Below are 16,959 nucleotides of genomic sequence, written 5' to 3'. Positions count from 1 at the left end.
TTTCTGTTTAGGGCTCAGTTTGCTTGTTAGGTGATTTTTTCAGCAGGTGAAAATAAAATAAAATTGTATAGATGTGCATGGAAAGAGGCAGCATAATAAAGCCTTGCTGCGTGGACCCCTACACAAGATTCAGCCACTGAGTACCTATCTACAGCAAATTAAAATTAAAAATAATAAAATAAAATATAAAATAATGCTGCTTTAAAAATCTTTCACTCATGAAAAGTGCTTTGCTCTTCCCTTTCTAATGAAGCTGAGAAAAAGGAATATAGGCAAATTCCATAATTCCATTTGTAGCAGTTGAATTATGGGTCTTCAGAATGATTCCTGTGCATGAGTTGATTACGCTGCCACAGGAACCTTGTTCTGTTCATTCCTTGTGGGAAGCAGTTGTGGTAAGCCTCTGTGTTCAACAGTTTGGACTGTAGGTCAACTCCAAACAGCTCCTGGGGAATTATTCAGCATTGTCTGAAAATTCACTCAGATGTTCAAAAACTTTAAAGTAAAATTTCTCTGTGTATAAAGTAGGCAGCAAGGTTATGTGTGATAAGGAAAAATAAAACAGAGGTCTGATGTGTGAGGTACAGGTTGGAGCAGGACATGATAGGATTGCTTTCTTTTTATGACCAAGAGGATTTTTTTCTTTTTTAACTTACATTTATGTGCTCAACAGTAAATACATTGCTTTGCTTTTGTGACAGAAAACCATCACAAATTTGGTCAGCTCCAACAGGGAAGGCACCAAACAGATCTTGTCTGGTAAATGTTAAGCTCATTGTCAGGAACCACCAAATCTTTGGCATATACGTGTGGGGAAGGGGCGAGGAGGATTGTTTTATTCAATCTCTTATTATATATTCCACTCTGTATATGTTCTTGTCATATGGTCATCTCTCTAATTAATCATCTGCGTGTCATTCCTTTTTATGTCAGAGCAAGCAAGGTCAAAGAGATGCACTATGTGCACGGAGCAGAAGAGGCTAAGTTTTGCAGTGTTATTTAGCTCTTTCGGATGATTGTTCTTCATTTCATAATGAAGTCATGAACAGCCCACGGGAGATCCCACCTCTTGTACAGAAGAACTCTAGCCTTGTTGTTGTGGTGGAGAGCCCTGTAGGGACAGAGGGCCATAACTGATGACTGTGATCCTCATCCTCTCTTTATGTGTAAGTACGCTGGGAAGAGAAAATAAAAAATGAATCTGGTTTAAAATTTTATGAAAAGTCATTGTAGGTAGCACAGAACAAAGGTAACTTGCTGACAGTACAGCCGAGAAAGTGCACAGACGTTCCTTTTCACGGGAACCTGCTAGCTGCTTTGTGAGCTTCCATGAGCAATACACTTCTATGAGCAATACACAGTAGTTGACTAGAATCAGTGAATTAAATGTGGGTTTCTTTTATGTTGATTCCTTACTAGTTTGTCTTCAAGAGGATAATGGAAGGCTATTTCTCAAATTAGATACTGTGCATCTCAGGCAGGGCATGGTACCTCTTGTTTCTGATTCACTTTCTTGACCCAAAGGAGTCAGAGTTACCATCCCTGGGCTCCTCTACTGCAACACAGAGTGTCCTGGTGCCTCTGTGTCTTTCCTGCTTTGGGAACACTGGCAGATCGATGATGGTGAGTGATGGCCAAATGTGCTTGTGCTGTTTGAGAAAGATTCCTAGCTTCCTGAATATGCAAAACATAGGATATTATTTCATATGAATGCTGTTCTGTTCTGCTTGGACTGTTTGAGGCTATTCCTATCAAGAGTCATAGGGATTCTGTAGCTGGTAACACCACAAAAGTGTAGCCATGTGTAATTTTTACGTAATTGTGTCTCTAGGATATATCTCCACACAATTAATTAACCTGTTTATTGAGCAAAAGGGAAAATGTTTTATTTACTAATATAGTAAACAAATTACCAACATACCTATGCTATGTGAAACGTCAGTTATAGTGTTTGTTTTCACATTCAGAAATTATCACATTAAGTATATTCAGAAGCAATCCTTTTATTCCTATCTTACTTCATATAGCTGAACTCATATCGCTTTCAGTCTCCAAGCCAAAGGCAACCACCGAGTTGTCCTCACTCGAACCAAAACACAAGTCCATTGCTGTATGTGTTTAATCTAGGCTATTTCAATATCTTGTTAAGAAATAGACAAGCAAGGGAACACCTCTAGTTTGTTCTTCAAGCAGTGCCATAAAATCATGTCATAGCTTTGGCCTGGCTGCTATAGGGCCAGAGATAGGAGAATTCACTAGTCTGTATGTCTCTGCAGTAGAAAATTAGCACCTAATTTGGGGCAGGGCTCAATTGTGCCTTGTGGTAGGTGGCTGTCCAAACAGCACTTGCATGACTTCCTCAGTGCACACCTACCACAGTGATTTCTGCTTTCATTGCTCCAGACACCTCATCTATGTCTGTGCCACGACTGAGACTTGCTGGCAGAGGAATGCAATCTGAGCTTGCCTTTAGCTTTCCACATGGCTCCCAGAGGCCTCCATGCCTTGCAGACAAAATACCTCAGGGGTATATCAACGGTGTAAGTGCTGAGGGACCCAAGCTGGCTCAGCATGAACAGTCTGGAACCAGGAATGGCGGGGAAGGACAGCAGATGTATCTATGATCACTTTGGAGAACATCTCTCAGTCCAAGAGCAGCATGATTGTGCAAATGCAGCCAAACGACCTTTAGATTTGAGCTCTTATCTCTGCACATCATCACATGAACTAACCATTCAGTCTGCATCCTTGAGTCAGATCCTCAAGTTCTCAGGCAAAATTTTCAAGAAGTCTGGCAGAAGGAGCATGTAATTTTGTCCGTAGACACTGAATATACAGTAGCAGTTGTGGATTGTCAAATCCAGCATAGGATTATACCCCACATCATATGCTTCAGCACTTTATACAGACTATGTTTAAATTAATTTTTAATTAGCTCATTATACAGATAGAAGATCTGCTCATCTCAGGTTTCATAACCACAACTTTGCCTGCAGGTCTCCTTATCAGACGGTTGGATTATGCCAGCACCAAACTGGAGCTGGAAGTGCTCAGACCCTGCAGCCATGAGGCTAATATTAAAAGCCCTGATAGCATCAAGCACCACCCTCCATTATATAACAATTGCATTTCCATCTTCATGCCCAACTATAAAGAGCTTGTGGAGGGTGGGGGTTTGTGACTGCTGGAAAACCTGCGAACCATAGAGAGCCAAAGCTATTTGACTGTGCATAATGGTGCTACCCATAACCTCTGCATAGGTTTTGAAATGATTGAATGCAAGTTCAGCCCACCCAAAGTGATTCATAATGAATTGTTGGTCCAGAGGTTGCAAACCACAGATACTCTCCCTCTTCTGGTTGGAGAAGATTTTGTAGACATACCTGTATAATGAGACATGACAGTGTCTATTACCTGCAATAGTCTTGCCTGCTTTGGAAATCCCTTCTCTCCTCCATTCAAAGTCTGTCTCCTGTTGTGAGATGCGTTGTCTACTTACATAGCTTGCAGCATGAATAGGCATAGCTGAGAAAGTTCTAACTTCACAGATCTGGAATTAAGGTACATATAAAGTGATTTGTTTGGGTTTATTCAGGAAGTATGTGGCACAGTTAGGAATAGACCAACTAACTTCAAGTCCAAGTATTGGTCTATACCAGAGTCCATCCTTACCCCTGTTCTACCTACATGTTAACAATCTTTTCATTAGATGCTTTCAGTCCCACTGAGAAATTCTCCCTGGAGCTTCCAGCCCACTCTGGTGTGAGAAGATGACAACAGCTGTAATGAAATAATTCAGAAAATTTGTTTTTTCCTTTTTGTTCCTTTCCATTTGCTATCAGAAATACCGTCAGAAAGCTAATTTCCATGAGACCAGGATGAAATGGGTATTTCAACATGTGTCAGTATGACTTTTGAAGGATAGCTGCCCCACGGGAGACTACTTGCTTCAGACTGATCAGATGGAAGAAAAGGCTGTCACCTTAGCTTGACACAAACTGCAAATTTGACTCAAAAAAGTTCCTGAAAAATTGTATGATTTGTTTTTTAAGGTACGTCAAATCTTTTCGGAGAGATATCCAATCCGAATTTAATTTCTATGAAATCCTGTTCTTGGCCTGTGTGGAACTGTACCACAGCCTTGGTGATGGGAGGAAATCCAGCTGCGAAGGGTCCTTAAGTTATCGTCCAGCTATTCGCACCTCTGGAATTTCATAATAAATTAAATAAACTGAACGTGATGGTTGGGTTAGACAATGAACAGATCTGAATGAGTGGTGAAACCCATGGCTCATCTCAGTGTCTAATTTCATTCCTGTTCAGATTGTTTATCTAGGAAGAAAAGGGTAGAGAATGTGTAAGGATATATGTGCTGTTTATTTAAATATGTAGTAAGAAGCTAATTCCTAGGTAGAAGCTCTGCTCTGAAGCAGTGAGAGGGGGAGAGTGATTTGCTCTAGAGATATCATTAATTTATTTATTTTAATGACATTTCTTGCTCTTTGTTTCATGTGTAACAAAGGACGATAGTGACTTTCTTCGAAGTCCATCTATCTGAGATCCTTCTTTGTTGTTGATTTCCATCCAACTCCTTCCAGCTTCTCTATAAGTTGATGGTATTTGAGGGCCAAAGCCTTGTGATGTATTTGCTGTGGTTTTATAAATGCTGTACAAAGCCTCATCTCTTCCCTAGTTTCTGATTGTGGTGAGCTGGAGGATGGAAACCAAGCTGCAGTGAAGCATTTCAGTATCCTATTTCACTGCAAACTCACATTAAATTTGCTATTCTCTTTGAAGTCAGCAGAAAAACCGTGACTGCCATCAACTGAATATCTGGTTCTGTGTTTCTGACAACATTACTGCTTGTCTTGTATAGCAGTCCCTGTAGCCGCTGAGACTGAAAAGTAGCTCAGGCAGTTTCTCAGAGGTTGGGAATGCTAAGAGCCCCGATAACTCATCCTCTAACCAGCCTGCCGTCCCCATCCCCAGTTCTCATCAACTTGTTCTAACCCACTAGTGCCACTGCCACCATGTCTCTGCCCAGCCTGTCTGTGCTAAATTGTCTGTAGGCATAAGAGCAGGAGGATGAAGGTAGTTGTTGGGTGTGAAAGGAGAAGTAGGCAAATATTTTGCTTGCCCAAGAGCGGGAATGTGCCATCAATGTACCTGGCTATTTCCCTGAATAACATGTTGCAGAGGATTTTCTATAAGAGACAGGCCTCCTCTTCAGCATCCTGCCTCCAAAAATAACTTGTGCCTGATATTTCAAAACCCTTCATAATGTACCTTGCCAGTTACATATTGCTGAGCAGGAGGGTTGAGAGGATTATTTCAGCTGTGGCAATCAGTTTACACCTTGAACCACAAGATCGGATTACTTTTGGTATTTAATTTTGAAATATTTCCCCCAGATGTACTGTACCTTTGCATGTTTCTCGGATGAATTTCATTTTGTTATTTCCTGCTCTTATTTCTAAGCTTTCTTAGGTCCTCTGTGTTATTTCTCTGTCTTCACTTATGTTTGCAACACTTCCTAATTTAGTATCATCTGCAAATTTAATTATTGTCTCGGCTCTTTGTATCACCTGATCAGTGGTTTTAAAATATTAATGAACTATTAAAAACTTGAGTTTAACACAGTCCCTACAAATTTCCCAATGGGAAGTTCCCTAAAAGCATTTATTTGTGAGTGGGTTGGTGATATGTTTAATGTATATGACACTATGGAAGCATACAGGACCACTCAATAGAAATTACAGACGTCAATTAATGCTTTCTTTGCTCTGAAAAATTTAGTCTACAGACATCTCAAACATGAGAAATAGCATAAATAGTTACGGAGTGGGGGCATGGTTGTACAACTGAATGTATGAGTTTTTGAGTTTTCTGTGGGAAGCCTCTAGCAAAAGTGAATTCAAAGCTGTCATAAACATATTTCATGACATAGATGAAAAATAAAGACTGTGGTAGGAAAAAAATACTGAGATGGTCCAAACAAGCCTGGTATTTTTTTTAAGGAGTGGGACTAATGAAAAAAAGTAGTAAAGAAAGAGGTCCAAGGGCAGTGTTTTGCAGTGCTTTAAAATGGTGTTTTGAACTTGATTTATAATAACTGGAAATCAAGGAGCTGAGAAGGAAGGACATGAAAAGAGAAGAATAATCAAAATGTCCATTGAAACAAAGGGAGTAAGAAAGCTGCAAGACAAAAAAAATCATTGATACAGCTGAGGCAGCAGATGACTAATGTATGAACTCTGAGAAAAGGAATAAAGAAAAGGCTGAATTTTTAAAGTTTTTAGACCTAGTTTTCTGGTAGCATCTAAATAAGCGTAGTTGAATATTTCAGTTGACTTTCCATTAAATGATTTACTAACTTGTAAATATCATACATCATTTTTTATAAATTTAGCTTTTCCACAGTTTAGTAAGAAGAGTTTTTCTTGCAAGTTCCTAATGCAACCTGCTTGTTACTGCTTCTTGCAACCTCACAGTTCATGCAGGTTACTCCATCCTGTACTTGGCTTCAATGGAGATTCCTTACTGGCCTGACACGTCTTCGTGAATTGCTTACTCCTCCCTCCGTCTGTGGTTGCCTACATTCTTATTAGGTAAGAAAAAACAGAACAAGACGCTTTGCTTACTGCTTTTCTTTTTACACAACACAAGTTATGTCTTGCATTCTGAGAGGAGTTTTTGCTCAGTGGCTTTTAGATAATTTTTCCAATTATGTAACAACTATATCCACTGTATCAAGGATCATATTTTTCAGTTACTGATATGTTGTATTTTAGATACTTTATTAGGACTAATCATGAAGCAGGTGCTAGGTGCTGAGCTAATATGAAAGGAAAGTGTGGGCCTTGTCCCAGTGAATTTCAAGCTTGTTGAGTGTTGTCACACGTTCAGCCATTCTGGCCTGTAGAACTGTTAACGTTGCATTTTAAGCATTGTTAGTGTTCTAAAACATCGCCTTCTCCAAACTGGGCATTTTAATGAATATGCTTTAGCACCCCGAAACTGGAGAGATTGCTTGGGTTCCCTGATGGTGTTTTTAAACAAAAATCTAATTTCTAAGTGATAGAAGAGAGGAAAGTGAGGCTTAGATCATATCAGTATCAGCTCAGATAGTCTGTATGGGAGTTGTTCCTGATGCCCACAGCTTTTTGTGTAGAGCATTCAGCATTAGTTTTCTTACATTGTCGAACTTTAGGCAGCTAACTTGCATGTATGAGGTAGGTGTCTAGGTTCTTCATACTCTCAACAAAGAGAGAGAGGTGCTTCTCTTCTTCATCCTCTGGAAGTTCCACTTTCACATAAGGCCTCCTAATCCAGAGACCTAAGGGAAAAGACTGTATCAGTGTCCCACTTGGCAGCTGCACTGCTGTCCCTACACAGGGGTGTGGATATTCAGAGTCTCAGTAGTGAACAATTAGATTTCTTTATTAAGCATCTCACTGAATCTGGAGGGATCACCCACAGCTGTAACCACAGCTATGCTTAGGAATCAGGGTTATTGGAGAGGAGGACAGCAGGGAAAGATCAGCTTGTAGTTCGCACAGAAATAGAGTTCTTGTTGGAGAGGGACAGAACAGGACCCCAACTGTAAATGAAAGCCCTGTCCTCACTAGGCTACAGTCCAGTTAAAAAAAAAAAAAAAAAAAAAAAAAGGCTCAGTGCAATTGTCTGGGAACCTCAGTTATTAGGCAATTTTAATATAGCTGTAACTAGCTTCCTTTAAGCCAGACCTTGGGTAAGGCCTTAGAAATGCTCAGCTGTGCCATGTGGCTTGTAACAAATATCACAAAGTATTGATTTATTCTATAACTGCTCCCTGCCATGTGTTATGTAAATAACAAGGTTTGATAGAGTGTGTGGTTCTTCGTGCTGTAACGCATAGGTCTTGCAGAGGTCTCCAGTCAAAAGATGAAAAGCCAAGTGCTTCTAGTTGTCCTCAGGATGTGTGCATGACACTGCAGCTGCACACACATGCATGAAGCCCTTCCCTTCTGAGTGCATTTTATGATGATTTTAATGTTTTATCTGGTTCTGATCTGGGCGTGTATAATCTTCTAATTACATAACTTTGAATTTTCTCAGCTTGTCTCCATGTTTAACACTGTTAATAATTTTCCACTGGAAAAACTAAATTCATGGTGCTTTCAGTGCATATGCTCATATCTATACAGATTTAACCTAGAAAAATACATGCAGTCTGAAAACACGCCTAATTGTACTCCAGTTGTAGGTTACAGAGCAGCCTCGTTCTGTTTTCCCACAGCCAAGAGAAGGCCTCAAGGCCAAAATGTCACCTCAGATTTCTTTTGATCTCAACTTATATTTTATTAACCCTTTTAACTTCACTGAGTGTGTGCAAGGAAACATGTATATTCCCTTTCATATAAAACCAGCATTGTCCTTACATCTTGTGTGCAAATGTATGGACAGTTTCTCATACAAAGGATTATTTAGATGTAATCTATATGCCTTGTGAGTTACAGATAAGAAGGGGTGGGCAGCATTTATGCTGCAATGTTTATGATTTATTCCCCTTTTATTTTCTCTCTTTAACTCCATCCAAAATATTTCTGGGAGTCTTAGTGAAATATAATACTTGAAGCCTTTAATGGCACCTTTTCATCTCACAATTGCAGAGTGCTTTTCAGGGCTTAATTAAATTTTACAGCACGTCTCTCAGGTGAGTAAAATTTGAATGCATCCATTCCTGTTTGTGAGGAAACTGAGGCAAGGAGTGGTAATTAACTAAAGGCCATGCACCGAATAATATGTCAGAGTGAGAATTATGGGGTCCAGGAGATCTGATTAGTTTTGTATAAATCCAGCATGATTTGGTTCTCAAAGATTTCATCAAAAAGACAAAAAAATGATGGCCTCCTTGTCTAACAGAGGAGCCAAATGGCTTCTCCAGACTCATCCTTCTCTAGGCTTCGTGATGACTGGCTGGTTTATGCCACGGTCTGCTTTCAGGGCCTCTCAGATGTTTGGACATGCCGGATGTTTGCTCGGTCCTCCAAACATGGTCAGAAGAAAACAAGTAGACGGTTGCATTCTACCTCAGTTTCTTTCTCAGCACATGGTATAAGTCATCTTCCCTTTCCACTGGCAGTCTTGTTAGGGTGGGATCTGAATGCATCCATCAACTCCCAAAGCCTTGGTGTTCTACAGTACAAACTCCATAATACTAGCTGCAAAAAGCGTGGGCTCCCTGCCTAGTCCCTGCCAGTGACAAAGGGGGAGCCTCTCATCCCTCTCTTTGTTGAAAAGTACTGAAAGTGGTCTGTCCTCTTCTGCTGTTTGGCAGATGGAAGAAAGCTGCTGGAAGGAAAGTGTTCATTTACTCCACGCATTTTTCTTCCCAAGATGTTTTATAGATTCAGTCATCAGCACCCAGTAACCAAACACAGCTACTGGTGATAGTGCAGGAGAGGCCATAAAGCATCGTCCTGGAGTAGGGTGGGAGGATATACTTTCTGAGACTTCAATGATCAGGGATTGAAAATCTTACCTGCTTCCACCAGAGCCTGCCTGTGACAGGCCTGTGGCTCAATGAGTGTGTCTCGTAGGCTCCCCGCTTTGTGCTCCTGTCAGCAGAAGGGACAGTATCATCCAGCCTGGCTGGCAGGCCTGGAACTGAAGTACCTTGGAATTTAAGAAGTGAGGTACAGTCACTTATTTTAAAGTATGTGAAACAGGTGAAACAAGTACCTGAGAGACTGCACGAATGCAGTGTGTGGGCTGGGAGTGCCCTTGCCTTTGCACTGGCCATCATGGTGAGAAAAGGTCTCCAGTTGTGAGTCAGACTCATAACAAACAAAGCGGTAGCTTTAATGAGTTAAGAAATCAATCTTTGGAAAATCAGTGGTGCAAATTAACTTATGACTCTCTCATCAGACAAGCCAGAGTTTGAGTGATGTCCCTTTGTTGCAAGAAACAGGTCTCAGACCTGGAGGAAGGAGAGAGGAGCTTCCTGCTGTTGAATGCAGTCCTCCACTGCCCAGCTCTGCCGGATCCTCAGCTCGCACCAAGCAGGCACTGGGCTGTGCTGTTAACCTGTCTGGGCTTTCCAGAGCCTCAGCAGGATTTAGCAGTCACGATGTCCCACTCCAGTCCCTCCAGGTAGGCTGTGTGATGTGGTAACACAGTATGTTATCCGTGTGCTGTAACAAAGTCAGTCAGTAGCCACTAGCCAAGTATAACAGACGCAAAGAGGTTTTCTATTTCCAGCACTGTCAGCCTGGTCTCTTAAAAAGTACTTGCTTGAAAGCAAAATGGCTCCTCCCAGTCCTGCAAAGGCCGATCTTCTGTTGCTATTTTATGAAACCTGCACAGCATAGTTTGAATCTTTATCGGGATAATATAATTGGAGTGCATATGAGGCCATGCAATTGCTGAACAGTGTTTGCCACTTGCTGTTGATCCTCTTTCTGTTACCTTTCTTTTCTCCTTCACACTGACCTCTCCTAGTAGTGAAGTCAGCAGCTGTGGCCACGTGCACAGGACATACTTTGACAGCAGCAGGACTCAGCTGACAGACTCTGGAATGAATTATTCCAGCAGCGTCATCTGGGTTTATAGCTGGCTCTTCTATAATTGTGTTGAAGGCCTAGGTTTTTGTCTCCTTTTCATCTTCTTTCCACTACACCAGCATTGCAAAGGGACCTTAAAGTATGTGTAGGAAAACTGGCCTTGGGGACAGGCTTTACCTCAGGGTTAGAAACCCAGCTTTTTTTAATTTACAAGTGCTTGGTTGTGTGTAAATCTGTTTCGCTGCCTGAACTTAACATCAAAGTATCTGAGCTGTGCTGTGCTTGAGAGCAAGAGTGCATGTTTGTCATTGCATAAGCAAAGCAGAACTACCTTAGGGAATATGGAGACAAAGACCTGAACATGGCACACCTTAGAGGATTTGCTACTAATTTCAATGACAGAAGGCTTTTAGCATTCCTCTAGATGAATACCACTGCAGTAAACACCATTTTGAAACTCATTTTTGTTTGAGGCTATTTCACAAAGGTGCTTAAACTCCTTTGAAACCTCTTTGTGGGGCTCCAAGTAACAACTTGGGAGACTGAAGCCTCCAGGGAAGGAGCAGAGAAAGTGCCCAGGAGCCTAATTCATGTCTTACAGAGCACAGACCGCTCCTGTTGACCGGACTGCCTGAAGTCCTCTGCCATCAGGAGAGTACTGGCAAGAGGTAGTGTGCACCAGGACAAATTCCTGCCAATCCTATGCTGAGTAAAGCAAGAGGAATTGTCCGTGAACAGAGAGAGCACCCTCAACATCAGGATTCATTCCAGCACTTTGGTGAGAATAATTCCAGAGGGGTATTTAGTGTTTAGTTTTCAGGAGGATTAGCTGCATCTTTCGTTTGTCCTTTGGAGATTATTTTTGCTCTGTAAAAAGGATTTAAGAAATGGCAAACCAATGCACAGGCACATACAAAAAGAAGAAAACACAAGGTTATGAAAAGAAAAGAGATTATATCTGTTTTATTGAATGATCCTAGAATACAGTAACAAGGGGACAGTTGCCTGCTTAATCATCTCACTCTTACAAGTGGAAAAGATGCTTGACAACAGAATGCACTGATATGAATGTAAGAGTTGGTGAAGGGAAAAAAAAAACTAAGGAACAAAATAAGCATAAAATGTAAACAAAATTCTGCTAGGAGTATTTGTAGTGACAGATGCTTTGGTAGATAGGGCCAAAAAATAAATTCCTTTCTCCTAAAGGGAAATAGGTGGAAGTCCATCAAATAAACTTTGTCCTAGCATATTTTATTTTTGCATGGAGGAAAAGGAAAAGATCTTTTTTGATGTGGGCTTTTTTTTTTTTTCCCTTCTGCTGTTTTTTCCCTTTCTGCCATACCAGAAAAAAAAATTATGGAAGATAAGCCAGGCAAAAGAAGAAAAAAAAGAAAAAGAAGGGGGGTGGGGAGGAAAAAAAAAAAGGTTACTCTGAGTATCAGAGAGGGGGCTAATTGTCAAGGTTATATCTCCAAAGATGATTGATGTGAGGCTGGGTTTTTCTGTCAGCCTGTCACAAAGCAGGAATGTTTAATGTTCTCATTATTGGTTACGCTGTTGTGTATATTTCTCTGTCAGCACTGCGGACCCATCTGAACTGCCAAGGCACTTCAAAGCCCTGCAGGTCATTTATCATCCTCCTGACGCTGCGAATGTTCAGCCTCAGCTGAGTGCCAGGGATTTGTTATGACTTGAGAGCCAGCTGACAGACAGGTCTGCTGCAAAAAGGATTCCTTTTTGTCACACTGCGAAAACATCAATGTTCCTATAATGGCCTACAACTGTCAAAGGGGACTGCCACCTGACAGTTGTGTGGTCTCACTAATTTGCAGCCCGGTGACTTGTTTCCTTGAGTTTAGATTCAGTTACGGTGTCACATGCAAACAGGTCACCATCTGTCGTCCTGTGCCAGGGGGCACATGGTAGGGGGCGGAGAGGGAGGGAGCGAGGCAGAGACAAGGAAAAGATGAAGTGGCAAACTTGGGGGGGAGGGAGATGCAAGGGGAAAATAAAAATGGCTATGCAAATCAAAGCCATGTCTTTATTTCAGATTCCTGTTTCCTGAACGTTCCTAGCCTAACACAATGTGAATCTCTGAAAGTTGTGATGAAAATCAAGGCAGGGAAAGAAAGGACCTTGCAAACAGCCAGAGCTAGTGAGAGAGAGGGGGAGAGAGAGAAATATCAGGGCTTTGTTTCCTTTCCCAGGCCATGACATGATTAATCGTTTTCTTCTGATCTAATTTTGGAACATGAAAAACAGCACATTTGTCTTGAAGAAAAATGATGTGCCGTACTGTGCAGATGGAAATTTCGAGCAATGAAAAAGATTAAAGTGAAATTCCACTCCTTAGACCTAATCATGAGTTGTAGATTATTCTGTCGTTCTAACCAGATGGTAGGCTTGATTCCACAACCCCCTTCTTATATTAATGAATACTAGACTGTTATATTTGACTTAGGTAAGTGAAATGTCTATCAAGCCTAATGGACTGCCAGCCAGCATAACACATGTTGTACCACTGAGGGTCCTTGCTGCATTTTTCATGTTTTATACTAATGTAGAACATTTTGTTTCCTACTGTTTTCCATCATTGTCACTGTTTGCTAAATATTTTCACATGTAGGGGGAAAAAAGTAAAAAACTTGTGTCCAGAGCTAATTTCCTCACGTTGGTCGCAGCTATAATTCTACAAGTAAAACAGTCACCCGAAGCAATGCATACAAGAACTCAATAGTAACTTGATTAAGTTCCCAGTCAACAAGACTGCACTAGGCTGTATGTTAACAAACCTAATTATAGGCAGCATGGTGATAAATTGTGCAGGGTGCGTGTAGCACATCTCTGAGGTCATGTCTAGAAAAGAAGTTTTCCCCCGGGGGACAGGGATGGGGTGTCATTTCTAAATAAAGTAAACACAGGTTCACTGATGTTTCCCATTGGGTTACCTTCCGCTTTCTGACAAATGTTATTCTAGCAGGGGTGTCCCAGGCGATCCTCATGGGAACAGAAGAGTGAAGGAAGGGAGGAATGGGAGGCTGGGGGATTCTCTTTAACCTTTCCAACCGTGCAGTCCTATGACTGTCAAGTAATTTCTACCAAGTCTGGGCTTGCTAGAGTCATGGGTATAGATAATCATACGTTAGGATGGATGCCACCACTTGTGCTCAGAAAGCCTGTTATCATTTTAAGCATTTAGCTGAACAAAATAATACTTGTCATGTGTGCTGAATGTGAGAGTGGATTGGGCTCTCTTCCCTGCACATAAAGTAAAAGGTATAAATCTTTGGTTTCTCCTTCAAAAAGCGACACTTGGGCAGTTGTTGCATCCCGCCTGTGTGTGAGTGCCTGGAGCCAGGGAGAATGCCACCAGGTAGAGGAAGCATGCGTGCACAGACCTAATTTTAGACATTGAAAGAATCAACAGGATGCGTGGATCAAGTTACTCTTTGCCTAGGAGAGAACAAGTCCAGAAACATGAGTAAGCAGGCAAGAGTTGTCCAAATCTGGACTTACTAAAGTGTGATAGATACAGTAAAGCTATAAATGTGAGAGCCGGTTAGGCTGAACAAATCCTGATAAAGAAAAGTAAGGCACCAAAGTGCACCTCCTAATCAAGTAACTAGGATATTTCCATCTGAAGAGGAATATCTTTTTGATGGAATGCATTTAAAGCTTACATCATTGCTTTAATGACTTTGTTCTCAGTTTATTAAAATTGTTTCGTAAAGTTAAAATCCTGAACTCCCCAGGGCACTCCCCCCTCAGCAGAACTACCATTAATGTTGCTGCTGAGTAAGGACTTTGGGCTTGCACCGTAGAATAAGCTCTGAATAGCTCTCCAGCATGAGTGCCTTGCATTTGGGATCCGCACTGTTGACAGTTTTTCCTTTTTCTCTTATACCTAAATTTTTTTGAAAGGATAAGGTGAGGATGTTTTGAGCAGAATGCGTTTTTTTCTCAGTGTGTATATTGCCCACGCTGAAAGCAAACAAATTGGAAGGTTTAAATTAATATGCCTCAAAGCATTTTTCTTTGTAATTAATGTTAATTTAAAAAATTTTTTTTTGTATTTGTACTGATTGGATCTGTCCAAGAATACAAGCTAAAATACCAAGACTCTTTCATCACATTTCTGTTACAGCTGGATTAGACTCTGTTTTAACAACCCTTTAAGCTTGCTCTCAAGGGATTAAAATTTTTCATCGATGAGAATTCCTATGCAAAATGTTGTATGACAATTTTTTTCCAATTAATTTATACTCCCACTACCCTGTGTTTACTGAGAACACTACAGAGGAGCAAGTTACCCCTTTAAATTATCTGTGCAGATTACCAGTCTGTGGAGTTCGTATCCTCTGGGGAAAACTGGCTTCTTGCAGTGTTGCTTCTCTACGCAGGGTGTGTGGAGCTGAGCTGGCAGTGAAGGGAAAGTAATTTGTTCCTGACAAGGGCCAGTAGCAGACTATTTCTTCACTGGAAGAAAGTGACAATCAAGCAGGAAATCGTGACTGCAGTTCCTTATTTGAACTGATCCTTCTTAGGAGCTGGTAGACATATCTTAACTTAGCCTTTAGCTTGTTTTCCTCAGTCTCACGGTTTTGCTTTCTGTGAAATGTGAAGGACCTTGAATTCCTGCAGTGTTTATAGTTTGGCCTATGGAATTCACGGCCCACTCAGTGTTGCCGCTTTACACTTTTATTGTGAAAGTAGCACAGGAAAGGCTGACATGGGTCTTTCTCTGTTAGGATTTCCCGGGGATGACTGCAGCTTTAAGAGAGGACTTCGACCCACTGGAGAAGAGGGTAACACATAGGAAAGGGAGAGCAAACTGTCTTCTGTTGTTGATTTTTTACTAAACCAACTGATTTCCAAATGCAAGGGTGGATGGTGACTGTGCTGTAGCTATCTGCCACCTTGTCTTTCTGGAAGAGCGCATACAGCCTACCTGATCTGCCATGGGCTGCTGCTTTGCTGTAAGTTTGACCGATGGCAAATGATGGGACCAGGAAATAAAGGTCTGCTCTCAGCACTCAGTAACACTACCAAGGAGGGCAGGACCTTGACCACATGGAACATCTATCCAGGTTTGGAAAAGGTTACCTACAACAGACTCAAAGTTGTTTATCAGTTTCCGCATGTCTAACCTCCATCTGAGTGCTCAGAATTGGAGTGCTTGTACTTAGGTTTCAAATCAGTATGCCCTGGTAAGCCTCATGGCTCCAAATCAGCATGACGTTAACTTTCTGAAAGCAAGAATCTGTGGCTTCTAGAATTTCTTGAGAAGATTGCCTGTGCATGCGATGGATCCCCTTCTAAAGAAATCATCTGCAGAAGGCTCTTGCATACTAGCTTTATGCACCTCCTTGGCTGCCTGCCTTCTTTTGGAGAAGATGACTCTATTCACTCCTCTGACCTGAGGCTCAGTTCATCAGATTCCAAAGCCATCCCTGTCTGGGCAAAGTGACTATCTCTGGTGGGGCCGGGGGCTAGGAAGGAAGGAAGGAGCACACTCCTATCTGAACTGCAAACCTATCGCTTACAATAGTTTTCATGAGGGGTGACAAGTCTCTTATTTCTTCAGAATGTTTATTTCCATTTTACACGTGCTCCCAACTTCCCTCCCTCCTTGCACTTTTCTTGCTTTTGTACCCTGTAACTTTCATCAGTTTGTTTCTTTCCTTTCAGATGTGCTTAAGGCGCAGCAAGAGTTGATACAATCTAATACAAACTTCCCTGTTTGCTATATCATAAAATGTAGTGCCTGGTGTGTTCATTCCCCTCCTGTCATCAAGTGCCAGCTACAGCAGTGCTTAATACCTCCAGGTTCTTCCTGCTGTCATTTTCACTTCCCCTGGAGGACTAAACATTTAAAAACCAAGAAATCCTAACTGAGATCCTAAGTAACACTTGAACCACGCTGATCTTGGGTAAACAGTTCCCAGAGTGTTACCATTCCTGATGTTGAAAGAGCAGATCAGTGAAAGAAAAGAATGTGCGTACAGATTCTTGGTAATCAGACGGCCAGCTAATTTCTCAATATTGAAAGATTCCTTTTGAAGCCATTAATTTTATTTACATTTCAACTGACACACAAGCTAATGAGCCTACCACTTACTCATGAAAGACTTACCCAATTTTTAATAGGAGCTAATGGTTTAAGGCTTAATTTGATGAAAACAATAAGAAATGTAAAACTGGGCTTGTTTTTTGTCCATTTTGTATATCTTTATATTTTTAAGCTTTACCTCATTAAACTGCTTTTTTCAGTTTAGCAGTAGACAATTAAGAGGAAAAACTGTCCTGCACCTTCTTGGCAGAACTGCATTTGCCCCACCAGGTGCCTGTATGAGAAGTGATGTCAGGTACTGAAGAAACACCTGATCTCCTGTTGGCTAGAAGCCCGCCTTTCTGC

General features: G+C 41.2%; 1 long non-coding RNA gene across 1 annotated transcript; it reads left to right on the top strand.

The window, feature by feature from the left end:
• The first annotated feature begins 593 nt into the window (after positions 1-593).
• On the top strand, positions 594-16,687 carry LOC125182335 (uncharacterized). Its single transcript, XR_010832940.1, has 6 exons — positions 594-1,166; positions 3,843-4,052; positions 6,492-6,608; positions 9,953-10,134; positions 11,146-11,322; positions 15,293-16,687. It is a non-coding gene; the product is annotated as an uncharacterized lncRNA (long non-coding RNA).
• Positions 16,688-16,959: the final 272 nt, after the last annotated feature.

This window comes from Anser cygnoides, chromosome 7, assembly GCF_040182565.1.
Source record: "Anser cygnoides isolate HZ-2024a breed goose chromosome 7, Taihu_goose_T2T_genome, whole genome shotgun sequence".
NCBI lineage: Eukaryota > Metazoa > Chordata > Aves > Anseriformes > Anatidae > Anser > Anser cygnoides.
This window is presented reverse-complemented; position numbering and strand designations above follow the sequence as displayed.